This window comes from Rhinopithecus bieti, unplaced genomic scaffold, assembly GCF_001698545.2.
Source record: "Rhinopithecus bieti isolate Rb0 unplaced genomic scaffold, ASM169854v2 scaffold_7212, whole genome shotgun sequence".
NCBI classification, from domain to species: domain Eukaryota; kingdom Metazoa; phylum Chordata; class Mammalia; order Primates; family Cercopithecidae; genus Rhinopithecus; species Rhinopithecus bieti.
This window is the reverse complement of record NW_016806198.1, coordinates 4,835,444-4,847,151: the sequence shown is the minus strand read 5'-3', so window position 1 is coordinate 4,847,151 and position 11,708 is coordinate 4,835,444. Positions and strand designations below refer to the sequence as shown.

General features: G+C 48.1%; 1 long non-coding RNA gene across 2 annotated transcripts in view; it reads right to left on the bottom strand.

Moving 5' to 3' along the window:
- Positions 1-3,020: 3,020 nt before the first annotated feature.
- Positions 3,021-11,708, bottom strand: part of LOC108531601 (uncharacterized) — a 47,821-nt gene continuing 39,133 nt past the window's right edge. The window contains exons 2-3 of one of the 2 annotated variants that reach the window (XR_001886220.1): positions 5,744-5,889; positions 3,021-3,240 (exon numbers count right to left, since the gene is read on the bottom strand). This is a non-coding gene — a long non-coding RNA (uncharacterized LOC108531601). The remainder of the gene's footprint in view (positions 3,241-5,743; positions 5,890-11,708) is intronic. The other variant, XR_001886221.1, reaches the window with a different exon arrangement.

Below are 11,708 nucleotides of genomic sequence, written 5' to 3'. Positions count from 1 at the left end.
GGGGAATATCACACACTGGGGCCTGTTGTGAGGTGGGGGGAGGAGGGAGGGACAGCATTAGGAGATATACCTAATGTAAATGACAAATTAACGGGTACAGCACACCAACACGGCACATGTATACATATGTAACAAACCTGCACATTGTGCACATGTACCCTAGAACTTATAGTGTAATCATAATGAAAAAGAAGAAATTATATGATTCGTGTATGGTGGGGCTGGAGTGGGAAATATGAAATACTTCAGATTTTGCAAACTGAGAATGTTTTGTCATTTTACATTGCATGACATCAAAATCACAGGATTTGGATTCACTCGGAATGTGATGATATTGTAGGTATTCATGTATCTATTTCTGCTCCTACATGAAGTCTTTGAGGACAGAGACCAGGACCTCAATAACCCAGTTCATCTTTGAATCCTCAGTTTTCTTCATCTGTTAATGGGGATGAGCTCACTCACTCACACAGCTGCTGTGATGATTAAATGATCTAATGCAATAAAGTGCTTGGCAGAAATACGTTCCAACTGAGCACTCATTAAGTGGCAACTACTATTTCTTTTTAACTTTTAATTTCAGGAGTACAAGTGTGGTTTGTTACATGTAAAGTTGTATCATGGGGGTTTGTTGTACAGATTATTTCATCACTCAGGTATTAAGCCCAGTACCCATTAGTTATTTTTCCTGATCCCCTCCCTCCTCCCATCCTCCACCCTCCAAAAGGCCCCAGTGTGTGTTGTTCTCTACATGTCCATGTGTTCTCATCATTTACCTCCCACTTGTAAGTGAGAATATGTGGTACTTGGCTTTCTGTTCCTATGATAGTTTATTAGGATAATGGCCTCCAGGTCCATTGATGTCCCTGCAAAGGACATGAACTCATTCTTTTTTATGGCTGCATAGTGGATATGTACCACATTTTGTTTATCCGGTTTATCACTGATGGGCATTTATGTTGACTCCATGTCTTTGCTATTATGGATAGTGCTGCAACAAACATACCCATGCGTGTGTCTTTACTGGTGGTAATCACAGAAAGTCTTTCCTCAAGGGCTCAGTGGGGACAAAGTCCAGGAGGCCTGAGGTGGGGGGAAGTCAAGGGTAAGGGGAAAAAGTGGGAAGTAGACAAAATAGAGGAATCCTTCAAATAAGGACTCAAAAACTGGTATCCATGAGAAGTCAAGGCTCCCAAAGGTCAAGGGTCTAAGCCAGGCCAGCGTCCAGAGCAGGAGCCGACAGAGCCCATGGGAGACAACCGGAAATGGTGGCCAGGCTTGCCTTGGGCTGGGGACCACTCATCTTCCAGCTGCTGTGGCCAGACACACAGCTGGGTGTCCAGGTCTTGATGTAGCCAAGAAGTCAGGGACCACTAGCAGCCCTGAACCTCTCTTCTGGAAGCAGCTGTCCAGGCTTTCTTAAGCTGTAGATTTCCAGGACCTGGCCCTTTCCTGCCATCTTCTTTGGCATGTCTACAGGCTCTGCAGACCCAGCACATCCAAATGGGTTTCCTCCTCAACCTGCCAACTGGCTTCCTGCCATGTTTTTTCCTTGGCCTGCCGCTGGACCAGCCATCTCCCCCATCCTGCCTTCTCCCCATGCTTCTGGCCCACCTGTCTGTGCCTCATCTCCTGTCACTTTTCTTCTCCCTCCCTTGGCTGGCGTGGCTGGCGATGGCCTCTCCTGCTGCTGACCTGTCCTTTGCAGGGCCTGGCTAATGGCAGCTTGGAGCACTCCCACCCCCTGCTCCAAGACCTTCTGTGACTTTTTCTGACACACAGCTGGAAAAAAACCAGCAAACCAGGAGGAGGAAGTAGTTTACCTCCCAAAACACTCAGCATGAATTAATCCCCCAGCCCAGAAAACTTCCAAAACTCACCCTCGAAATTCCCCCTGCCCTCCCGTCCGTCCCTCTCTCTCTTCCCCAGGTCTTCGTCACACTCAGAACCTCTACAACGTACCTCATCACCACTTTTCTGCTAAATGGCTATTTATGTACCTATTGATTTTACTCCACTCGACTGTAGCTTAAAGGCTTTTTCTTATCCAACTATGTAAACATGATAAGTATCAGGGCCAATATTCAGAATATTAAGCCCTCTGCAGGAGTGTCCTGACTGAAGAGAAGGCCTGGCTGTTGGATTAACAGAAGTAAAAGATATAAAGAAGAATCAGATGGAGACTTTGGAATGAAAAACTATAAAACTGAAACAAAACCCCGTCCACAAATGGGCTCAACAGCCTAATTGGAATATAATCCTAACTTCAGGATTTGTCTCCCTCATCTCCTGCAGTATACCAATGGCTCCTGAAAATCTGGGAACTGGGAATAACCATCTCTGTACTCTGAGGGGCTAACCCCAGGAGTGGCTCAGTGGAGAGGCTTGCTTAAGTGTTAGTGGAGTTTGATTTTGGCTATGAGGCCACTAACGGGTAGATGAAGCCTCTAGAGAAGTTGAATCTCCTTCTCCTGGGTTAACCCAAGGGCAACATAGACCCACCTCCCTGGATGAAGCTATGGCTTCCAATTTAATTCAGCTTGCCCAAGGCACCATTGGAAAGTTTCATACTTCAGTGGTCCTCCAGGAGATCTCAGCCTGCAGGGAATAGCTTCAAAGATTCCAGCCTGCAGCATTGACAGGATCATTGAAAAGCATCATATGTGGCCCATGTTTCATCCAAGGAAACTAAAGCACAAAGGAAAAGGGACTTAGCTAAGGATCTATTTGAGTGAGACTGTAACAGGATTAGAATGAAACCTAGGCATTCCATTTTAAGTTTTTCTCCACCAACTCCCAGGAGTCCTTACATTTTAAATTATGACTCCTAGTTCCCAGGAGCTGAGCCTGGGTTTGGTAGGAAGGCCAAGGTAGGGAAAGTGGTTGTTTTGCTCTTCATTCATTAAAAAATTATTTGCTAAAAACCATATTGTCATTAGAGTTTGTAATGTTTGCCATTGCTGTGTAACAAACCAGCCCAAAATTCAGTGGCTTGAAACCATAAGTATTTATTATTGCTCACAAGTCCTTCAGTGGGTGGTTGTGGTCATCTAGTCAGGCTTGGCTCATCTTGGCTGGGTTTTGTGCTAGATCAGCTGGCAGTGGCTGGCATGAAAGGACCTCACTCATATGTCCTGCAGTTGGCTTGCTGTAGGCTGCGGTGACAAAGGTGACTGGGTCATATATCTCTCACCCTCTAGTTGGCAAGTCCAAGCTTGTTTACATGGTAGAGGAAAGTTTCTAAGAGAAGATGAAATGATTCAAAGCTTCTGAGCCCTAGGTTTCAAGCTCCACATCACTTCTACCACATTCTTTTGCCACAGCAAGTTCCAACGCTGACCACAATTCTAGGAGTGGGGAAATAGATTCTACTGCTTGATGGACACAACAACAAAATCCCAGTGCCAAAAGGCATGGATGCAGGAGGGCTGGACAATTGGGATCACTTTTTTAGTTTACCATGTGACTGTTCAAAAATTTTGCTTCTATTTCTGTCTGGCTCTTCAGGGCTGTATGAGCTGTGTTGGTCAATAAATTAGAGTGAATGAAATATGTCACTTCTAGGTGGAAACTTAAAAATCCAGTGTGTGATTCTCTACTTTCCCTTCCTTCTACTGTGAATAGCAGAGGATCACAATGGGGGCCTCCATGACCCCAAGTCCGTAAATGACTGGGATAATCAAATTCCTTCGCTTAAGCCCTCGGTCACCCACATTACACATGTAGCATGAGTGAGAGCTACAACCTTTGTTGCTTGAAGTCCCTGAGATCTGGGAATATTTGTTATGGCATCATAACTTGTTATATCCTGACAGATACAAACCCCTACTATATGCCAAACACTCTCCACTGGGCATAAAAAAGTGAATAGGAAAGGCACAATCCTTGCCCTTGGTCAACTCACAGTCTTTTGAGAACAAAATACAAAACAAATGAACAAATAAATGTATACTTATATGCATGTAAATTGTGAGCCGTACTGTGAAAGAAAATAATTGGACTGAAAAAGAAATCAGGAATGAGAGGGACTGGGAAAGAGGGGAATCAATGCCGATCATATGGTTAAAGGCAAGCCTCTCTGGAAAGGAAGCCTGGAAGCCAAGACATGGAGGGTGGAAGGAAGAGAGGAGAGGCAGCCTGGTAGCAAAAGTAAAGCATCCTGGGGCCGAATAGTGGGTGAGAAGGCAGAACAGAGTGTGAGAAAGCAGAACAGTGTGTTGGAAGGTGGAATAGAGTGTGCAAAGGTGGAACAGTGTGTGAGAAGGCGGAGAAGTGTGTGAGAAGTCAAAACAGTGTGTGAGAAGGCAAAACAGTGTGTAGGAAGGCTGGAACAGTGTGTGAGAAGGCAGAACAATTTGTGAGAAGATGGAACAGTATGTGAGAAGGTGGAACAGTGTGTGAGAAGGTGGAACAATGTGTGAGAAGGCGGAACAGTGTGTGAGAAGGCAGAACAGTGTGTGAGAGGGAGGAACAGTGTGTGAGAAGGCAAAACAGTGTGTGAGAAGGCAGAACAGAGTGTGAGAGGGTCGAACAGTGTATGAGAAGGCGGAACAATGTGTGAGAAGGTGGAACAGTGTGTGAGAAGGCAGAACAGGTGTGTGAGAGGGAGGAACAGTGTGTGAGAAGGCAAAACAGTGTGTGAGAAGGCGGAACAGAGTGTGAGAGGGTGGAACAGTGTGTGAGAAGGCAGAACAGTTTGAGAAGATGGAACAGTGTGTGAGAAGGCGGAACAGCATGTGAGAAGGCAGAACAGCGTGTGAGAAGGCGGAACAGTGTGTGAGAGGGAAGAACAGTGTGTGAGAGGGAGGAACAGTGTGTGGGAAGGCAAAACAGTGTGTAAGAAGGCAGAACAGAGTGTGAGAGGGTGGAACAGTGTGTGAGAAGGCTGAAGCGGTGTGTGAGAAGGCAGAACAGAATGTGAGAAGATGGAACAGTGTGTGAGAAGGCGGAACTGTGTGTGAGAAGGTGGAACAGTGTGTGAGAGGGAGGAACTGTGTGGAAAGGCAAAACTGTATGTGAGAAGGCAGAACAGAGTGTGAGAAGGTGGAACAGTGTGTGAGAAGGTGGAACAGTGTGTGAGAAGGTGGAACAGTGTGTGAGAGGGTGGAACAGTGTGTGAGAAGGCGGAAAAGTGTGTGAGAAAGTGGAACAGTGTGTGAGAGGGTGGAATAGAATGTGAGAAAGTAGAACAGTGTGTGAGAGGGCAGAACAGAGTGTGAGAGGACCAGAGAAGGAAGGGTTGTCTCACTGCAGAAGTGAAAGGAGGCCAAGCAGCAGGGAGAAGTGAAAAGGCACAGTTCCCCAGGATGAGGAAGGAGTGAGGATGGGGCCATGCCACAGGACCTCAGAGCCTGTGAAGAGGAGCTTGGGCTTATTTGAGGCACCTGGGCCCCCCAGTGCTCAGAGATGTGAAATGGAGTCCTTTGGGAAGCTTCCCATTTCCTGCGGGGCTGGGGGTGGGGGGGTGCAGCAAGCTGGTCACATCCCTTGTCCTTGGGCATAAGCTCCGGAGATATCAAGGCTCATGCCAGGCCTCACCGCTGCCTCACAGAAAGGGAAGTGTGACTTCCCCACAGTAATTTTGATACAGCACAATAAACACTCCTCTCTTCCTGCTTGGCTGAGGCCCTGGTCAGGTGGATGCTGGCCATAGGCACCTCTCTGTGCTCTAGCCCCACTCTGGATCCTGCAGAGACCAGAGTAGGGGCAGCTGGTGACCAGAAAGCTGCCTGCAGTTGCTCACCCCTGCCAGGCTCCAGCAGGGCAAGAGACATAGGCCCAGGGCTGGCTGGAATGACTCAGATGTCCTCATAAGACACCCAGGCCAGGCCAGACTCTGGAATCCTCAGTGGTGTCCCAGCTGGAGTTTCAGTCTTTCCTCCCCCACACCTGCAAGAAAAATAGTGTGTTATATGGTGCCCATGAAGACCACAGACCAGCGAGGCTCAGGGCCTGGGATGGGGTTGTGCAAACACACTCTTCTCCATTTTCTCAGGCTGTGTTTCTGTCCCCTGTGACAGCTCCTGATGCATGACAATGTCCAGGCTTGTGGGTGAGTATTTTGCTTGACAGTGGGTGGATGGGGGCAGGGAGAGGTGAGGGAAGCACAGACGGGATTTCGGCTGGGGTTTGTGTTCTACTCTTCTCAGTCTACACACCTGCACCACACACACACACACCCCACCACACATCACACCACACAAACCACACCACACCACACACACATCACATATCACACCACACACACACCACATACATCACACCATACACACCACACACACACCACACACATCACACCATACACACCACACATACACCACACACATCACACCATACACACCACACACACACTACACCACACACACACATCACACACCACACACACACATCACACACCACACACATATACCCACACACCACACACATGCCACACACAAATAGTCACACAATACACCACACACAACAGATACCACACCACACACACATACAAACACACACACACATATCACACACCACACATAAATACCCACATGCCATACCACACACACCACACACACCCAACACATATACCCACACAGTACACACACCCCCACACACACCACACACATATATCCACATACACCATGCACATATTACACACATACACCCACACACCATGCACACACCACATACATACCCTCCCACACACACCACACACCACACACACCCCCACATAAATAACCCCCTACACACTGCACACAGCATGCACATATACCCACACACACATACCACACTGTGCACACACCACCCACCCACTCTAATCTCTGCCTCCACCTCCATGTGCCATTCCCCTCTTTGTGCCTCAAATCTCCCTCTCCCTTCATCTATAAGGAGACCTGACTTTGGATTTAGAGCCCACCCTTAAATCCAGGACCATCTCATCATAAGATCCTTCATTACATCTACAAAGATACTTTTCCAAATAAAGGTTTTCCAAATGAGGTTCCAGGCAGCTATATCTTTCCATATGAGGTTCCAGACAGCTATATTTTTGAAGGGTAGCTCCGTTCAACCCACAGGGTCAGTGGGTTTCACTAGACTCCTAAAGGCAGTCTTGGAACTTGAGCCCTATGACTTTTCTCTGGCAACTCTGCACAAACACACCACAGGTCACAGCAGTAATGAGAGCAGAATGGTACCTCCTGCACTGGGCCCCGCCAGCCACCATGCAGAAGGGACTGGCTGGTCAGGGATTGCAGGAGCTTGCTGCGTTCTCTCTTGCCTCCTCCCCTTAGGTAATGGGGTCCTCTAATATGAGAATGATGTCGTAGTTGCAGCTGGCCCAAGTACCCCACGAACGGTGAGGAAACTGAGGCCTAGGTCACATGAGGAGTCTCTGACCCAGCTGAGGGCCTGGCCAGGGACTGGAACTCTGGATTTTTGTATCACCTGGAGTAGGACCCAGAGGTGAGAAAGTAGTTTGAGAAACTGAAAGAAGTTATTGTGGCAGAGGTGACATGGACCCTGGGTGAGACTGACAGGTGGGCTGGGGAAGGCCCCGACAAGGATACCTTGCTATACCCACTGGAACAGCAGGACCCCCTGATCCAGGATTGGCTTCTGTCTGGTGACCTGTCCCATAGAGGGACAGACCCTACCTATCTTCCCAGATCAAAACATGCTTTTGATGGAAACACAATGAACCCCTTCACGCTAAGGCACAAAGGGTCATGGGGACAATCGGAGTTGACCTCTTCAGAGGCGCAGCCTTCTTCAGGAAGTGGACTCTGAGGAGACTCCACCTGCAGGAATCTCCTGAACCCTCTCCCATCCTCTGTCTCCAATGCGTAAGGATGCTGGATTCAGAGAAGGGACATGACTTGCCAAAGTCGCACAGTGAGTTAGTAGCAGAGTCAAGACCCAAGCCACAAGACTCCTATAGGTATCCTGCACTGTTTCTAGCCAGCAGCCCCCGCACACAGTTCTCCCAATCCAACAGCTCTCATTCTACAAACAAGCAAGCTGGGGCTGCCGGCTGAACATTGCTTTGTTGGTTTGGGAACAAAACAATAAAAACAATGTGTTGTGTAGACTCTTGTTTTGCTCACAAGCTGAGATCTCTTGGGGCAGAGTTCTTGCTGGGCCCCTCTGAGTCATTAAACTTCAGGCCATTGCAAGCCAAAGAAGAGAGATGTTTTCTGGGTCTGGAGTGGAATGAGGGTTTCTTCCTCCAGCCCCCCAGTTCCAGTCCTTGGTTCATGCTCCTTGTTCCCAAGGCCACTTCTGTTCTGAGAGTCATTTCAGGAAGAAGGCTATATGGGCTCTGAGGTCTAGAAGAATCAACTTTGTGTCCTGGGATCTCCTTTTCCCTGCTGTGTGACCTCAGGTGGGTTGCTTAACCTCTCTGCAGTCTCTGGCACTCTCAGCTCAGGGATACATAGAAGAGAACTTCTGTGGCTTAGAGAAGAGAATCCCCACCCTGCCTGGAGTCAGGAGCAACATAAATCTTCCATGCGAGCCAGTTTCCTCTACTCCACTTCAAACTCAAGGCGGTCCTTTCCTAGTGGTACAAACAGGAACTGAGCAGGCTGGAATGGCTGTTTAAAAGAACTTTCTGGCCAAGAGGGTGTGTCTACACAACTTGGTTCTCTGCCCCCAGGGCTCTGGGAAAAGTTCCAGGCCTGAGCAAGTTTATCAAATTCCTTTCTTTACCCACCCAGCCTTGAATTTCATGGAAAACAAAATAGAGAAGAAAAAAACAAAGTAGCTTAACATTTGCTTTAGTTGTTGCATGGATTTTAAAGTCTCTCAAAGCTGGGTTTCTGCACTTGGCTATCTCCTAACTGGTTCTCCTGGGTAAGATATTTCAGCCCCTCTGAGCTCAGTTTCCCCATTTCCTGCATGTAAAATGGGCACAGTGATGAAGCTCCTGCTCTGTGTTGAAGGGTGAGTGAGCCATGCCGGAGAGCATGCAGCACAGCTCCTGGTATGACGTTAGTGGTCACAGTATGACAGAACTGGTTGTTGTTGCTGTGGACAGCCTTTCTCACTCTCTGTCACAGTGTCTTCCTGCAACAGTTCTTGGCTCTAGTGCTATTTCTGTGTTCATCCAGAAAGTTCTCGTTCTTCTCCACATGATTGCTCAGCTGCTCACTTGCTGGTGATCTCAGTCAAAATGCTAGTCTCTTTGGGCCACAACTTTCTGCCCTGAACAAGCAGAGGCTTAGTGACCTCTGAGGGACTGTTCAGCTGTGACATCCTCAGAGCCAATGTGGCCTTTGCATATTTTCAGAAAGCTATAACGTCCTTTTCCTCACACGTTAACCTCCTCTTCTCCAACCCAAATGGAGCAAGCGCGTGTTTTGACTCTTCTGTATCCATTCCCCCTAGAGTCTGATAAGTGTCAGGCCTCTGAGCCCAAGCTAAGCCATCATATCCCCTGTGACCTGCAGGTAAACATCCAGATGGCCTGAAGCAACTGAAGATCCACAAAAGAAGTGAAAACAGCCTTAACCGATGACATTCCACCATTGTGATTTGTTTCTGCCTCACCCTAACTGATCAATGTACTTTGCAATCTCCCCCACCCTTAAGAAGGTTCTTTGTAATTCTCCCCACCCTTGAGAATGTGCTTTGTGAGATCAACCCCCTGCCCCCAAAACATTGCTCTTAGCCCTACCGCCTATCCCAAAACCTATAAGAACTAATGATAATCCCACCACCCTTTGCTGACTCTCTTTTCGGACTCAGCCCACTTGCACCCAGGTGAAATAAACAGCCTTGTTGCTCACACAAAGTCTGTTTGGGGTCTCTTCACATGGACACGTGAGACATTTGGTGCCAAAACCCGGGTCAGTGGGACTCCTTTGGGAGACCAGTCCCCTATCCTCACCCTCACTCCGTGAAGAGATCCACTTACGACCTTGGGTCCTCAGACCAACCAACCCAAGGAACATCCCACCAATTTTAAATCAGGTAAGCAGCCTCTTTTACTGTCTTCTCCTACCTCTCTCACTATCCCTCAACTTCTTTCTCCTTTCATTCTTGGCACCCCCCTTCAATCTCTCCCTTCACTTAATTTCAATTCCTTTCGTTTTCTGGTAGAGACAAAGGAGACACATTTTATCTGTGGACCCAAAACTCCTGCGCCGGTCACGGACTCCGGAAGGCAGCCTTCCCTTAGAGTTTAATCATTGCGGGGATGCCTCTCTGATTATTCACCCATTGGTGTCTGATCTCTGCAGGGACGCCTGCCTTGGTCATTCACCTACATTCCCTTGGTGGCAAGTCAATTGCAGGGATGCCTGCTCTGGCTGCTCACCCACCCCTTCTCCATGTCTCTACCCTTCTCTTTAAACTTGCCTCCTTCACTATGGGTAATCTTTCACCTTCCATTCCTCTTCTCCCTTAGCCTGTGTTCTCAAGAACTTAAAACCTCTTCAACTCTCGCCTAACCTAAAATCGAAGTGTCTTATTTTCTTCTGCAACACCACTTGGCCTCAGTACAAACTTGACAATGGTTCTAAATGGCCAGAAAATGGAACTTTTGATTTCTCCATCCTACAAGACCTGGATAATTTTGTCAAAAAATGGGCAAATGGTCTGAGGTGCCTGACGTCCAGGCATTCTTTTACACACTGGTCCCTCCCCAGTCTCTGCTCCCAGTGAGACCTGTCCCAAATCTTTCTTCTTTCTCTCCTGTCTGTTCCTTCAGTCTCCACCCCAAGCCCTGAGTCCTTTGAATCCTTCTTTTCTACGGACTCATCTGACCTCTCCCCTTCTCCCCAGGCTGCTCCTCGCCAGGCCAAGCCAAGTCCCAATTCTTCCTCAGCCTCTGCTCCCCAACCCTATAATCTTTCTATGACTTCCTCTCCTCACACCTGGTCCAGCTTACAGTTTCGTTCCGCAACTAGCCCTCCCATACCTGCCTAGCAATTTCCTCTTAAAAGGTGGCTGGAGCTAAAGGCATAGTCAAGGTTAATGCTCCTTTTCTTTATCTGACTTCTCCCAAATCAGCTAGCATTTAGTCTGTTTTCATCAAGTATAAAACCCAGCTGGGTTCATGGCCCGTTTTGCAACAACCCTCAGACGCTTTACCACCCTAGACCCAGAGAAGCCAGAAGGCTGTCTTATTCTCTATGTGTTTTATTACCCAATCCCCTCCCAGCATTAGAAAAGCTCCAAAATTAGATTCCAGCCCTCAAACCCCACAAAAGGACTCAATTAACCTCGCCTTCAAGGTGTACAATAATAGAGTAGAGGCAATGTATTTCTGAGTTGCAGTTACTTGTCTCCACTGTGAGAGAAACCCCAGCCACATCTCCAGCACACAAGAACTTCAAAACGCCTAAGCCACATGGTCAGATGTTCCTTCAGGACTTCCTTCCCCAGGATCTCACTTCAAGTGCCAGAAATCTGGTCACTGGGCCAAGGAATGCCTGCAGTCCGGGATTCCTCCCAAGCTGTGTCCCATCTGTGCGGAACCCCACTAGAAACTGGACTGTCCAACTGGCCCAAGGCTCTGACTGACTCCCTCCCAGATCTTCTCAGCTTAGCGGCTGAAGACTGACACTGCCTGATCGCCTCGGAAGCCCCTTGGACCATCACGGACGCTTTGGTTAACTCTTATCAGTGGAGGGTAAGTCCGCCCCTTCTTAATGAATACAGAGGCTACCTACTCCACATTACCTTCTTTTCAAGGGCCTGTTTCCCTTGCCTCCATAACTGTT